Below are 16,519 nucleotides of genomic sequence, written 5' to 3'. Positions count from 1 at the left end.
AGGCAATGCCATTTTTGTGATACTTATTACTACTAATTTCTTTGAGATGCTTAGGGTTTTTTATAATGATGATCAACGTCTATGAATAGTTATAAGATAAGAAGAACGAGAGGATCAATCCAGCCTTCATCGTACAGCCTATCAACATGAACTTATCTTTAGTGCTTGGCGCACATTTTAGAATGCATTCTAGTATTGTACGTTACTCTGGTCCCCCACCAAAATTAGTAGGAAAATCATATTCTATGACATAAATTTTTCACTTATTCATGATGGAAATTTTTTTAGGAAAAAATATCTATCTAGACATACTTCACTATCATATATACATATTTCTTAATAGACGTCTAGAGGTGAAAGTGAACAACTAATATGAAACGATGACTAGTACTATACTACTATTGAAGAGAGGGTGCTAGGTTTTAACGAAGAGCATGCAGGCTTTAATTTCATGAGATCTCTATTTTAATAGTAGTAGAATAAGTCCAGATGAAATATTGACATGTAGCATCCTTCACATTTAATGAGTGAGACCCTGTCATTCAAGTGGGGTGTGTAGTAGGCAGGTTAGGTCATGCCAGAAATATTAATAATGTCCTCAGTCCATCATTTAAGTGACATGCGAAGGAAGAGACAAACTTGCACATGTTTTATACACATCTTTTTTTATGCCTAATTTGTCCCGTCTTATACTGTTATGTATGTATGAATTTCAGGTTGGTACAGTGGGTGGTGGAACTCAACTTGCATCACAGTCAGCTTGCTTGAGCTTACTAGGAGTTAAAGGTGCAAACAGAGATGCACCAGGTTCAAATGCAAGGCTCTTGGCCACAATAGTAGCTGGTTCTGTTCTTGCTGGTGAGCTATCTCTCATGTCAGCTATCTCTCCTGGCCAACTGAAGATGCCTTGTACTCAACAAAGAAAGAGCAAGTGAAGTATCAGTACACAACCACGGTATACTGGTAGGATCATGCGACTATCTCAATAAGTGAAACATATACAAGTAACCACTGTAAGATTAAATACTTTCAAGATCTTGAACACGATTATCTTACATAGAGATTGTTAGGGGCACATACCTGATGCGGAAGACATCATCACAGAGAGAAGCGGAAGCGTTAGTCATAAATTGGTTTCTACCTCCTTGACCTAACTTTATGTTACCACAACCGTCAGCGATGGAATTATTGTAGAGAATATATGGTAACCCTAATGGGTGGAGGGAGGACCAATTTATAGAGATTATGACTTAATCTGGTACGTCCATCAAGTAACCAATGTACGGACGAGTTCTATTCCTTATTAAATATTATTTATGGTATTACTTGGGTTACAAGTAATTTAGGAAAAAAAGCGGTTACGTGGCTTACCACGGCTGTCCTTCAGAAAAAATAAACATAAGTTGATTCTTTGGAAGTGATAAACGAATAGTTGACTTGTGATCATCCAACGTCGTTTATTAGACTTCACCCCATTGTTTGTCCGACTTGGGCAACCGTCATTTCTAAGCCAATTCTAGTCAACCTAGAGTAGAGCGAAACCAAAATCAAATCTAAGCATTAGCCTAAGACGACTTAATACCCAAGGCGTATTAAGTCCATTAGTAAAACCACCAAAAATCATGTCCAAGGTCCACGACTTAACGACATATCATATTATTTGACATTGAAGGATGTATGTGTGGAAACCTGATTGTTGCCTATTTGGGGGAGGGAATCTTAACCGTGCTTTATTTTGTAGGTATGGATCGATTTCCTAAATTCGACATGGTAGTGAAAGCCCCAGTTTTGCTCAAGATGTGGTACAACGACCTCACTACGGTTCACAAAAGGGCCCTCAACAAATATATAGGAGCCCTAACAGAACTCATCAATATGGTCAGGTGGCCCGAGCTGATTGAAATCCTCACAGGTTATTGGGACAACGAGAAAATAGTGTTCCGATTTGGAACCTTGAAAATCACCCCGACGATTGAGAAAATTCGGGACGGAATAGACACAGTCGGTACAGGGCTTGAAGAAAGAGAGAAAATGGGAAAACATCCTAATCCCTAACAAGCCTACCCTCGAGGATATTGTAAACTGGCTCGGATTAAGAAAGGATTACGCCTACTAGGCCGAAGGTTCTAGCATTTCTTTTATGAATCTCTATGTCAGATTCGGGCATGCGAGATTCTATGCGAATTACAACCAAGAGTTTAGGGTCACTTTCAGAGAATGAGATGAGATCAGACCTTTGGCATTCACCGTCGCACTATTGGGCACCATGGTTTTCCCACACGGCCCGAGCCTCAGTATCAACACCCGGGTAATAATGTTTGCACACACTCTATTCCACGGACATATGAACCAAGGGCAAGTAAAGTATTATCCTATCGCACATGTCATCCTTTCCGACATGTATCATGCTTTAGGAAAATGCAAGGAAGGGCATCGTTACTTTCAGGCTTGCAACCTTCTCCTCCAATGGTGGATAATAAGGCACTTGATGAAGAGACACGAAACTCAAGAACTCCATACCCTCGATGAGCATAATGCTCTTAAGAGTTTGAATGACATGTTGTTCTGGGCAGACTTAGAAAAAAGGAGAACCAGAGAAAGATAGGCTCAAGTTTTCTCTAAGTTGAGAGAAGAAAATATCCGGGGGATGTTCGACCGTTTTATCTCGAAGGATGCCATAGTACGGGGCGACAAACAACTTGTGATTCTTCTACCAGGTATTCGAGGTATCCACCTGTATACGCCCATCCGGGTCCTGAGGCAGTTCAGAAAAAGACAAACAACACCCCCAGAAGCATACTACCGTATCTATGTGTTCGACATCATGGATAATAGAGTGAAAAGAGCGGTGCGAATGAAAGAAGGCACCATCGTCGTGGACCGATTTAATGATGGGTACGATGAAACCTACAAAGATTGGTTGAAGGGCAATATACAAGGTATTTCCTTCTCAGTTCCGAACATTTATCGCAGTGTGGAGGACAAAGAGTCCAAAGCTTTGATAGAACTAAGAAAGGTAAGAAGAGAAGCCCAGGAAATGCACGATGAATTTCTCCGAAAGCAAGAAGAGGATAAATACACCCTCGAGAGCGTAACTCAAGAATTGGAAAGCTTGAGAAGCGATTTGGGAGAGCTCAACCTATGGATTGGAGATAAGAAAAGTGGAATGTGTCTGGAAACTGGGAAGAGAAAGGCCACCGGAGCGAAGGATACTTGCTAATGATTCAATATAGGCTTCAGCATCTCATGCCACAAAATAAGAGGAGCAGATCAGAGGCTGGGCCATCGGGAGTGTCTTAGCGGATTTCGCCCCTACATGGGTTTTTCTATATGTACTTATTGTTATTTGCCCCTGTGTGGGCTTGGATTTCTTGTATTTTGGTACTCTTTTCCCTGCATGGGCTTTTCCTTTGTGTTTTTCATTTATTCCCTACTTTTCATGCTTATTTTCATTTCTTGAACATCATTTTATATGCGAAATTTACTTTGGGGTAACAAAATGGTTCAATTCTACGCATACATCTTTCAAATACGCTAGGCCTACCCTTGGCGCAAAAGGGCCCCTTACTTGTTTAAGACGCGCGATATATGCTTATGTGCTTTAAATGTTTATGTGATATTGTTTCTTTGAATGAGGACATTTTTAGCCCACTCCTTTTCAAATTTTCTGAAAAAATCTCTACAATGCCAAATACAAGTCACTACCCCAAAATGTCCGACCAAAATTCCATGAGTTTTGAGTTTCTCAGCCAGAAAATAAAATCCTACTACCGAATCCTAAAACCATACTCTATCATCTCAGGAAAGGTAAAATTGCTGCTAAGATGGAAAAAGGCAAGAACATCGAGATGAAGACAACTGAGGAGAATTTAAGGATGAAATTGCGTCGATTCAAATAAGAGATTCGAGAGATGGGAGGGAGAAGAATAGAAGTAGAACTAGCCACTGCAGCTGCGCAAGCCAAAAGTGCAGCACTAGACGCGGAGTTAGCACCTAAGATGACAAGATATGCTGTCATGAACAAGGAGACAGTTGTTATACGGAAGGAACATAATGTCTTCAACAATGACATAATCATGAGACTTCAGAAAATACGCGAAAAATGCTTTTTCTTCGGTCAAGAAGCCAATAGTGGCCCCGAAAACACTCACCTTGGAGCTACTGAAGAAGATATTGTAGAGGATATTGTCTATAGGCCTCATCTCCAGGGACGTTGGAAATAAAAGAATGAGAAAATCACCCTCGAAGCATATGAGTTTACCCCCCGTGATTAATGCGACGATCGGAAGAAGAAGCTTTGATGAAGGCACCATCTATCTTTTAGGAGCGTTATTATCTGTCTTTCACTTTCCTTGTAATCACCAGAAATGAATGATTGAAGATGAAAATTTCCTTTGTATTCGAACTACGTAGGGCCTGAATTCTCCTTTGGAGATACCTAGGCAGCCTTTCAAGGCCCGACCCCTATCTTTTAAAGTTTTCTTTTCCCCCTTTTCATTCTACAAGGAAACATTGAATTCACATCAACAGATGCCAAGAGATGCAGCAAGAATACCTTAGCTCAACGCAATTTAATCTTTCTGAGCCACCAGCCTCAACATAAAACAAGCAAATTCCTGATTGTTCCAAAAATTGATCCCCTTTACTCGTGGGTTAATGTGTCCTCAAACGAAGCAACTTTTATATGTTTACATGTTTTCTATGTGATATTTTACATTATTTGTCCTGAATTAAAACTAACAGATTTTTTTCTGAGTTGTTTTCCTCTATAGGTAGTTAGAACTGATCTGTGTTGATACGCTGGCTTAACATCCCTATTTTACAATATCAAAAGGCCCTAAGATTCCTTCCCCAGTCAAAGTTCTCGGAAGGGCAAGTCAACAATGGGTGATAACTATAAAAAGATTGGCCTTACAAATGTTGTCGTGGCTCAGCCCATCGTCGCCGATCAGAACTAGTTAATCATGCAGTTGATGCAACAGAACGCTGAGATGCGGGTCAAAATGCAGAGAAAATAAGATTTGCCCAATCCAGCTTTTGCTTTCAATGCTCCAGCAGACAGAAGGCCTCCACTTCACTTTCCTCCTTCGACCGCAGAACAGGCTCAAAATCCACCCTTCAATCCTGCTCAGAATCCCTCAATCATCGACCTAACCACCCAAAATCCCCATTATNNACTTTCCTCCTTCGACCGCAGAACAGGCTCAAAATCCACCCTTCAATCCTGCTCAGAATCCCTCAATCATCGACCTAACCACCCAAAATCCCCATTATGCCTTTGCCTCTTATCAGATACCACCCCCTCCTCAAAATACCAACCTCCAAGTACCATTTCCTCCCCAAAATGCCAACCTCCAAACTGGTCCACCCATTTACAATCAAAACGTTAACAACCCGCAAGCTTCCCTCCGTCACCAAAATCAACATACCAACCCCAGACTTTTCCTCAAAACTACCAAGCTATTCAAAATGCCCAAAGTCCCTCCATTGCTCCACCCCTACCTCAGAAAGCCACTTTCCAAATCTCGCTCCCTAATGAGCATGCCGTCAATGGTTCTGAGCTCGACCATTATGAGGAGCGAGAGAGAGAGTGTGGAGGTCAAAGGAAAACGTCGTCAAGCTAGACATGAAATAAGAGATCTGAAAGGCCATGAAAGAGTTGTGGTGTATTCTTGAAGTCGCCGGTTTGAGTTATGAGGATTTATGCATTCATCCGAATTTGGACTTCCTAGAAGGGTTCAAGGTGCCAAAGTTCAATATTTTCGGAGGAATAGGGAACCTCTTAGCGCACCTAAGGGCCTACTATGACCACCACGTGGGAGTTGGAAAAGATGAAGCTTTACTAATACGGCTTTTTAGTCGAAGTATGAGTGGAGAGGCTCTGGAATGGTTTACATCGCATGAAACGAGACAATGGCCTAGCTGGAATGCTCTGGCTAGTGACTTTATCAAACGATTCGCCTACAATGTAGAGATCATTCCTGATCGTTATTCCTTGGAAAAAATGAAGCATAAATCAAATGAAAGTTACAGAGTATTTGCATATAGATGGAGAAAAAAGGCAACTAGAGTTCCACCTCCTATGTTTGAGAAGGAAATTGTTGAAGTATTTGTGCGGGTTCAAGAGCCCGAATATTATGATAGAATCATGTTGCTTGTTGGAGCGAAATTTGCTGAGATAGTCAAAGTAGGTGAAACTATAGAAGATGGATTAAGAACCGGAAAGATTGTCCGTGTTGCTGCCTCGCCCGGATCATCAGGTTTATCGAAGAAGAAAAGGGAAGACGTGTCCTCTATCTCTTACGAGGGGAAGAAGACCTCAAGAAAATCTTCATCATACCAAGGTCATTCTCGACCTTCACAGAGTTCGTACCCGGATGATTATCAAAGTACCCTTCCCCCAGTTATCAAAATACCCCTCCTCTCACTTATCAAAATACTCCTCCTCTCAGCTACCAAACTCCCCATACTATCTACCAAACTCCCCCTCCTAGCTACCAAGCTCCTCTTACTATCTACCAAACTCCCCCTCCAGTTTACCAGACTCCATCTCATCACTATAGAAATGCCGCCCCTAACTGTGCCAACGTTTAGGTAAATTATCAAACTCCTCCCCTAATGTACCAAACTCCAGCTCCACTTTACCAAAATACCCCCTCGAACTACCAAGCTCCACAACCAAATTATCAAACCAACTCATATCCCAGATATCAAGCCCCTGCCCAAATGCTCTAAATTATCGTCAAATGCCTCATCCGCAACATGGCAATTACAATCCCCCCCGTTCTAGATTTAAGAAGAAGCCTGCTAGAATTTTCACTCCGCTTATTAAAAGCCGAACAAAGTTGTTCGAGCGATTAACTACGGCAGGATATATTCATCCAGTGGGTCCAAGCCGGTTGATACTAGCTCAAAGTTTTATAGACCTAATCAGAGGTGTGCGTATCTCTTCAGACAATCGCGCCCAATGTCAATAGCAATATTTGGCCAAATCATGGAGGCGTCACTATCAATATGATAAAGACAGATGATGATTGGTGCGTGACCAAGACAATAGTTCTGATCGCTCATAATGAGCTGGAAAGTGTTGTAGTCTCGTTAAGCAATAAAGAGAAGAAAGAGTTTGTGATTCTGACACCCTAGAAGGCTATTGCTTTGGTGCCAAGAGAAACTCTTGACCGACCAAAATTTGTGATTGAAACGACTGTTACTCAGGATATGACCAGATCTGGCAGGTGCTATACGCCAGAAGAGCTGATCCAGGTGTACAGAAGAAGGACCAAACAAAAAAGCCGATCAGTAAAGCCAAGGCCTAGGAGTTTTGGAGAAAAATGTAGCCGAAAGATTATTCAATTGTGAAGCATTTAGAGAAGGCGCCGGCTCAGATATCTATGTGGGCCTTATTGATGAGTTCGCAGTTGCATGGGCAGGCTCTGACGAGGGCTTTGGATGATACTTATGTGCCTGTGGGTACTAACAGTGGCAATCTAGCAGCCATGATAAACTAGGTCATTCGAGGACACCGAATCAGTTTTTGTGACGAAGAGCTACCCTTTGAAAGTAGGATGCACAACAAAGCTTTGCACGTCTTTATCAAATGTCAGGACAAAGTTATAAATCGTGTTTTGGTCGATGATGGGTCCGATCTCAACATCTGCCCGCTTTCGACTCTCAAGCAGTTGAAATTCGACTTGGGAAAGGTTTAACAAAACCAGGTTAATGTGAGAGCTTTTGATGGAGTGCAGAGAGACACGATAGGGTAGTAAATTTGGATATTTAGATGGGGCATGCAGAATTTAATGTGGAGTTCTAGGTGTCGGACATCAATACCAGCTACAATTTGCTTCTTGGAAGACCGTTTATCCACATGGCTAGGGTTGTGTCTTCTACCCTTCATCAACTGATGAAATTTGTTTGGAAGGACCAGGAATTGGTCATTCATGGTGAGGGGAGTCATTCTGATGGGTATGCACCGATCGTTCATGAGGTTTCCCGAGGCTATGATTTCTACATGGTGGAGCTGGTAAATGCCACCAGTGATGATTTGGCTCTGTAACCTTCTATGCCCTCTGTGCACAAGATGATTGCTACTGCCATGCTCCAGAGCGGTTTCGAACCAAGTTTCGAATTGGGGAAGCACTTTCAAGGAATTATCGAGCCTATCCAAATCCTCGCCAAAGGAGCAAAGTTTTGTTTGGGGTATGTCTCCACAGATGCTGATGAAGCGAAACTGATGAACAAGAGTGTTGATCGAACGCTTGCCAGACCAATGCCTCATTTGTACCAATCATTCCCGGTGCAGGAGCACGCCGTCGACAATGGTCTTAGGGAAGGAATCTGGGGAATGTTCGAAGAGGTTGACGCAGTCATGGAGGATGATGAGACCTTAGGAATCCGCGATGCCGAGCCAAAGAAGCAGTTGCAGAATTGGACCTCCACACCACTTTTGATTTCCCGTGCAGCTTGGTAGAAAAGACATGTGTCTTTGTTTGTTTGTTTTTAAAAATTGGTGGTAGTCCAGAAGAGGCCCGAGACCCACCCTTTATGCAGTTTTTATTTGATTGAAGTTTTTAAATTCTCTTGTGATGTTTAAAAAGGCAAAATGGCCCTTAGTAATGGCCAAAGTTTGTTCTGGTTTTTCAAATTAAATGAAAGCCTCTTTTATCAAATTTGTTTTCTTATCTGTTTATATTTTACTTTCCTAACTTTGTTTGTTTATAATTTCAGTATTATTAATTTAAAACCTGCCAATGTCGTGTCATGTCATGAGCCGAGTGAACAAAATGAGGCAGGTGATGATGAGTGCGAGGAACATGAAGAAGGAAATGAGGTACCCTAACATGTTGCTGAAGAGTTTCGACAATTCGAGAATCAACACAAGCCAAATTTGGAAGAAATCGAAACTGTGAATCTTGGAGATGAGGAATGTGCTAAAGAAGGAATGTATTAATTTAGTTTTCATGATTTTTTCTCTAAAATTAAGTGGCGACTGTTAAACCAGTCTATACTCATTTTTAAATAAAACAGTATACACCATTATGAGAAACAAGAAATTCATTAATGTATATCAGAAACACCTAATTTGAGCTCAGAGTGTAAAAACATCATAAATGCATCAATCATAAGTACAACCAAGACTCATTATTTGAACATATTCTTTAAATGTCTTTGGTTGTAAGCCTTTTGTTAACGGATCTGCAACCATAAGATCAATTCTAATATTCTCAAGTAACACTCTTTGTTTCTGAACTTCTTCCTTAACAGTAAAGTATTTAATTTCCATATGTTTGGCGCATTTGGAGTACTTATCGTTCTTGGAGAAGAATACTGCTGCAGCAATATCACATTAAATTTTCAGCAGCTTGGTAATGGTGTCGACAACCACAAGTCCTGAAATGAAGTTTCGCAGCCATATTGCATGAATTGTGGCTTCATAACATGCCACAAATTTTCTTTGCAGTTTTTTCACTAATTAATTCCAAGATTACTTTGATATCTTCCTAGCATTCCGACCGCAAAACTAATATTCGATCTTGTGCAAGTTTAAACATACATCAAACTTCCAACAATAGAAGATGAAGGAATTGATTTCATTTCTTTTTGTTCTACATCATTTTTTGGGCAATGCATGAGATTAAATTTGTCCCCTTTTTTTGAATAAGAACTATTCTTAATTGTTCATGTTAAATCTCCCTAGAACTTTTTCGATATAACCTTTTTGAGACAATCCCAATAATCCTTGTGATCTATCACGAAATATTTTTATCCCTATCACATATGATGCCTCACCCATAACTTTCATTTTAAAGTTCATAGAGAGAAAGTCTTTTGTCTCACGCAATATGCCTAAATCATTAGCCGCAAGTAAAATGTCATCAACATATAGGATTGAAAATATAAACTTACTCCCACTGATCTTTTGGTATATACACCGATCAACGGTAATCTGCTTAAATCCAAAAGATGATATGGTATCATTAAACTTTATATACCATTATCGTGAGGCTTGTTTGAGTCCATATATTGACTTTTTTAGCTTACACACTATTTGATCTTTTCCTTTAATTTTGAAACCCTCTGGTTGGTCCATATAAACATCCTTCTCGAGGTCTTCATTAAGAAAAACAGTTTTCACATCCATTTGATGTAACTGTAAATCATAATGAGCTACCAAAGCCAAAACAATTCTTAATGAGTCTTTCTTTGAGACCGGTGAAAAGGTCTATTTATAATCAATGCCTCCTTTTTTGAGTGTATCCCTTGGCAACAAGTCTGGCTTTATATTATTCAATATTACCGTTAGAATCGCGTTTGATCTTGAAGACCGATCTACATCCGATTCTTTTAGAATTTTCTGGTAATTGAACATGATCCCAGACTTTGTTGTATTCCATGGATTTTAACTTTTCATTATAACATCAATCCATTTATTAGACTCAGTGCTTTCTATGGCCTGTGAAAATGAAATCGGATCTTTATTAATTCCAATGTCAAAATCTGACAATTGTAAATAAATCACAAAATCATCTGAAATGGCCGATTTTCTTAATGGCACTATTTGTGGTACATTTGCGTCAGATACTTGTGAGTTAGTTTCTTTTTGAAGTGTTTCACCCAAATGTTATTCAACATTGTTAAAGTCTTCTTCAACAAGAGGAACAATATTTGTGATTGGTACGGAAGTAGGTACATTCAAGAGCAATGAAATATTTACCCTTACCTCATTAATTTTCACACTTTGTCGTTCAACACTCCCACTAAATTCACCATTCTCAAGGAATTTTGCAAATGAATTTGGACATTGTTCGAATTCGTTATACTTTCCATAAAATTCACCACCTCTATCTGACCTAATGATTTTCACTTTTCTATCTAATTGTCTTTCAACCTCATTAACGTACACTTTGAGAGCGTCTGTTGTTTGAGATTTTTCTTTCAACAAATAGATAAATTCATAACGTGAAAAATCATCGATAAAGGTGATAAAATATTTTTCTCCACCAAAGGATGAAACATCAAAGGGTCCGCAAATATCAGTGTGTATAATTACAAGAAGTTGAGTGCTCCTTATGACACCTTTCTTGGTATGCTTGATTTGCTTTCCTTTAATGCAATCCAAACAATATATCAAAATCAATAAAATTCAGATTCGGAAGAATCTCATTCTTTACTAATCTTTTTAATCTTTCTTTGGATATATGACCCAAACATTTATGCCACAAATAAGCAGAACTTTCATTTAGTGAAAGTGTCCTTCCTTTCTACAGAAACGACACACATCGGCCTTGAGTTCCTTATGAGCATCCTGTGGAACTTTAGCATGTGGAACTTTAGCAGGTGCTTTTTTTTTCTTAAACTTGTTGGTCTTCACTTTAAGTCCTTTACCAGCTCCTTGACCCATGAGGTTAATGAAATGACCTCCTTATTTCTTAAATCTTGACTCCTCTTGAGTAAGTATACTGCACAATTCACTAACATCTCACTTATCATTAATAGTGTTATAGTTATTTGGAATGGTTCATACTCAAGAGGCAATGAGTTCAGAATAAACTGAACCAAAAAGGTGTCATCCACTTTCATCCCCAAGGTCGAAAGTCTTGTTGCAATGTTAGTCATCTCGATGATATGATTTTGCATGCTGTGCGACCCATCAAACTTCATGGTCGTGAGTTCAATCGTTAGTGTACCAGCGAGAGACTTATTAGCTGAACGAAAATGTTATTCCACAAACTTCAGGTATTCCCTGGCACTTTCTTTTTATGGAATAGTACTCTTAATGTTGTTAGCAATAGTCATTCGCATGAACATAAGGCTTAATCTGTTAGAGCATTTCCATGATTTATGAAAAGACTTCTTATCCTCACTGCTCTTATCAGTAATGGCAGTAGGTTTGTCAGTTAGTAGAGCCAAGTCAAGATCCATTACACTTAAGTGGAACTGCACTTGTTCATGCCATTCAAAAAAGTTTAATCCATTGAACACAGTAACAGACGAAGCATGCGAATGAAAAGGAATAACTGCGAAATAGATATACATGCTCACAAATCAGAAAATAATGTGAATTCAATAAAGCGATAAAAATATATCGTAATTCTCCTCTGGGTAGATACTACGACACATTATCATAATTTAAATGTCAATTTTATCTTTAATAGGTAATTGAATATTTTTTTAATCAAACATATACAACATCTTTGGATATACAATATATGTTTGACTAAAAAGATTAATTTACCTCATAATTTTCACTATTCGTAAAATGATTGATCCACCTTTGGGTAAATTCTTAAGTTCTAGCAATAGTGAAAGTCAATTTATCTATTTATTTTCAATATAGGCATTTCATTAACTTTCATAGATAAATGACAATTTTATGAATGCACATTTTTCTTAACCATACTAGTTTGGCCACTTTGGTGACTAACAAACTATATAAATACAAATGCACACACAATATCATAAAATTTTGTGCATGTGAATAATTTTACACATTTTAGTTTGGCCACTTTGGTGACTAACAAATTATAGAAACACAATACATGCATCAAGTGATTATAAACATGATATGTGTAGACGTTAATTTCTCAAGTTTAGCCACTTTAGTGACTAACAAACTATATAAATACAAAGCACACATAATATCATAAAATTTTGTGCATGTGAATAATTTTATACATTTTAGTTTGGTCACTTTGGTGACTAACAAACTATAGAAACATAATACATGCATCAAGTGATCATAAACATGATATGTGTAGACGTTAATTTATCTAGTTTGGCCACTTTAGTGACTAACAAATTATATAAGTACAAATGCATACATAATATAATAAAATTTTGGGCATATGAATAATTTTATACATTTTAGTTTGGCCACTTTGTTGACTAACAAATTATAAGAACATAATACATGCATCAAGTTGAAAAATCAGACACAGTCTCTCTTGAAAAATTGAATATGCCAATAAATAATGAATTGTACTAATCCACATATGTCAAGTGACCACAAATATTATATGTGTAGACGTTAATTTCTCTAGTTTGGCCACTTTGGTGACTAACAAACTATAAGAACATAATACATTCATCAAGTTGAAAAAATCAGACACAATCTCCCTTGGAATACTGAATATGCCAATAAATAATGATTGTATTAATCCACATATGTCAAGTGACCACAAATATTATATGTGTAGACGTTAATTTCTCTAGTTTGGCCACTTTGGTGACTAACAAACTATTGCACTAAATACACACATATTATTTATTACTTAGTTTAATGAACACTTTAATTTATTGCACAATCTAAAATAAAACATAATTATTACATTATGGGGTTGCAAACATCAATTCTAAACTTTCACGAGTGATGATAACCTAATTAACAAGCATTACTTGTTTAACCATTGACCCATTGCTCTTAATAAATCATAAGATAGCTTATAAAAATTTATTAGTAATGGCGCTTTAATATTTCAATATCCTCGCGTAAAAGTTTATTAGGACATCAATTATTGGCTAAGGCAAAAAGTTTCTCAATTCTTAGTTAAACATTACTTTGCATCAACATATTGTATTGTAAGCATGAATTTAAAATTACTATTAGTCTTCCAAATATTATCAGTAATGGCGAAAAAAAATTATACCATCCTCACTGAAAATTTTGGATCTATCCCTCATGCAATTTTTTTAAATACGCTTGTTTTATATACGAAGATTATCAGTTCAAACAATCCAGGCTTTGATGCCACATGTAAGATTAAATACTTTCAAGATCTTGAACACGATAATCTTACATAGAGATTGTTAGGGGCACATATCTGATGCGGAAGACATCATCACAGAGAGAAGCGGAAGCATTAGTCGTAAATTAGTTTCTACCTCTCTGCCCTAACTTTATGTTACCACAACCGTCATCGATGGAATTATTGTAGAGAATATGTGGTAACCCTAAGTGTGGAGGGAGGACCAATTTATAGAGGTTATGACTTAATCTGGTACGTCCATCAAGTAACCAATGTACGAACGAGATCTATTCCTTATTAAATATTATTTATTGTATTACTTGGGTTACAAGTAAACTTGGGCCATAAGTAAGAAATAATTAATAATAATTCTTACAACCACAACATAATAAAACATGCATATACCGAACATATACTAAATCAGTCATCATTTTAAGATCAATAGACAATTCCACATTCTCAATAACAAATCTATGTGACAAGTCAATGGTCTTAGTCTCATGGAACACATACTCAAATTGTTAGTGTGTCGGATCATGACACCCAATTCAAGTTAGTGTGCCGGACGTGACATCCGATACCATATATGCACCGGAACGTGGCATCCTATCCAAGTTAGTGTGTTGGAACGTAACACCCGATTCATTCAACAAGTCACACTCACAATCACAATGTACATTCTTATAATCATACAATCAAGTGGTGGTTCATGGCATACAATCATTCATTCATGTTCATTTACGATAAGTGTGATCAATTCATTTGCATACATACATGCATTATAATGAAGTAATTACTAACAAACATCACACCAACATGAAATCACAATCATCACCTACCTTGAATCCTCTTAAGATACTTGATTCTTCCCTTTTCGGATTCTTTCCGCTTGTTCTTGGTCTACAAACAATCAATATAATGCGAGGAACAATAAACGACGCCTAATTACCTAGATTACAATCAAAATCATCAATCATAGGCCAAACCCATGATCCTAATATGCAGCTAGGGCTTTTTCCCACCATCCAAACAGCTCCAAAACCCTCCTCCAACAATAATTACCCATGAATTTACATTCTACAGATCGAAAAACTGATTCGGGGAGTGAAAACCTTACCTTTAGCCTCAAGAATGGAGAAAATCCGTCAAGAAAACACCTGGGGTCGTCTCCTAGCTCTGAAGAACGAAGTTTGCAGAATAAAGACGTTTTTAGGACTTAATTCGCGACTGGCCCGCTATGGCGGTCCCCATCCCGCCACAATGTCCCCGCCCTAGCGGCTTGCACGGAAACAAAGAGTCGATTTAAGAGTCCCAAACTCTCATTTCACAACACACCTTCAACCCATGATACTCAAAAACTACCCATTCACGCTAAGATCGATTTAGAGAGTTCTACTCGCTCAATTAACATCTTAGATATCCACTCATACGATAGAATCCATTATTAGATCTCCCATTTGCTACCATATTTCCCTAGACCTCACTGACTCCGATTTCGTCCAAATCATGACTAGGCTAGGAATTCTCAAATTACTACGAAAAAGTTTTCCAACCCAAAACTTTTCTCCATTGGCTTTTCTATAATGACGGGAGTAGGTCGTTATAGTCCCTCCATATTAATAATAAATAAAAAAATAAAAATGCATCTAGTCTTGAGAGTAGATTGCAAAATATTCCAATTCAACTCTCTTCCATCATAGTTGGAAACTTTGGTGTTTGTTAACCCCATGAGATGTAAATTAGCAACATGCGATTCAAGTGTCTACTCCTTCATCTCATTTGCATAGAGATTAACCCCAAAATCAAGTTCTACTATCTTTTTCTTGATATGCTCCCCTTTCCTCGGGTTTTGCTTGTGGTCTTGTTGGCCTTCCTACTGGGTAGTGGGATTGGGGAGAGAAATGACGGGTTTGATGTGAGAGAAAGTGATTTGAATTGTTAAAGTCTCATTAGTTAATGAGATTTAATTTTAAGATAATTATTCAATACCATATTTAAGAGATTTATGTATCTGATTTAACTTTTTAATATATATGGTAATAATTATTAAAAAATGGTATTATATGTAATTTTTTTAAACTAGAGGTAAAATATGTATATATGATAGTGAAGTATGTCTAGATAGTTATTTTTTCCTATATATATATATATATCTAAACTATTTAGAGTTTAGATAGAAACCGTATTTCTCTTTTTATTTGTAAAATTCTACATATTTTTCTTTGAGGCGAGACATCAGACTTTCTGAATAACAACTTTTAATTTGTAATTTTGCATTGTAGTTTAAATTATAGTTTGTAAGCAGCAAAGATAATTTTGAGAGAATACAACTTCATCCAAGTTAACTTAGATTCATCCTTCTTATTTCTCAAGGTGGTTTGGACAAAAAAATCAACACATTTTTTTGCTAAATGTATAAAATAACACTAATTGACACAAATAGCTCATAAACTCTTCTTCTGTTGCTCAAGCGCCTCAGTTTTGTAATAAATATTTTATGCGTTTTTTGGTAAAAACATACAAGTGTTCGAGTGTGTTTGGTTCTAATTTTCTCATGTTTGGTTGGGTTAAATGTTTTGGAAAATATTTTCCAAATCAACTCATTTTCCTCAAATTTAAGGAAAATGACTTCCCTTCAAAACTTAAGGAAAACATTTTCCAAAACCCTCTTCCAACTTCCAATAAAAAAAAAATTATTGAAAAAATCAATTTATTTGGTCCCTACCCTCAAACCAGCCCCCCAACCACCACCCCAAAAAAAATAATAATTAAAG

This window comes from Solanum stenotomum, chromosome 3 (genome assembly GCF_019186545.1).
Source record: "Solanum stenotomum isolate F172 chromosome 3, ASM1918654v1, whole genome shotgun sequence".
Taxonomy (NCBI): domain Eukaryota; kingdom Viridiplantae; phylum Streptophyta; class Magnoliopsida; order Solanales; family Solanaceae; genus Solanum; species Solanum stenotomum.
The sequence above is the reverse complement of the archived record's forward strand: the minus strand, read 5'-3'. Positions refer to the sequence as shown.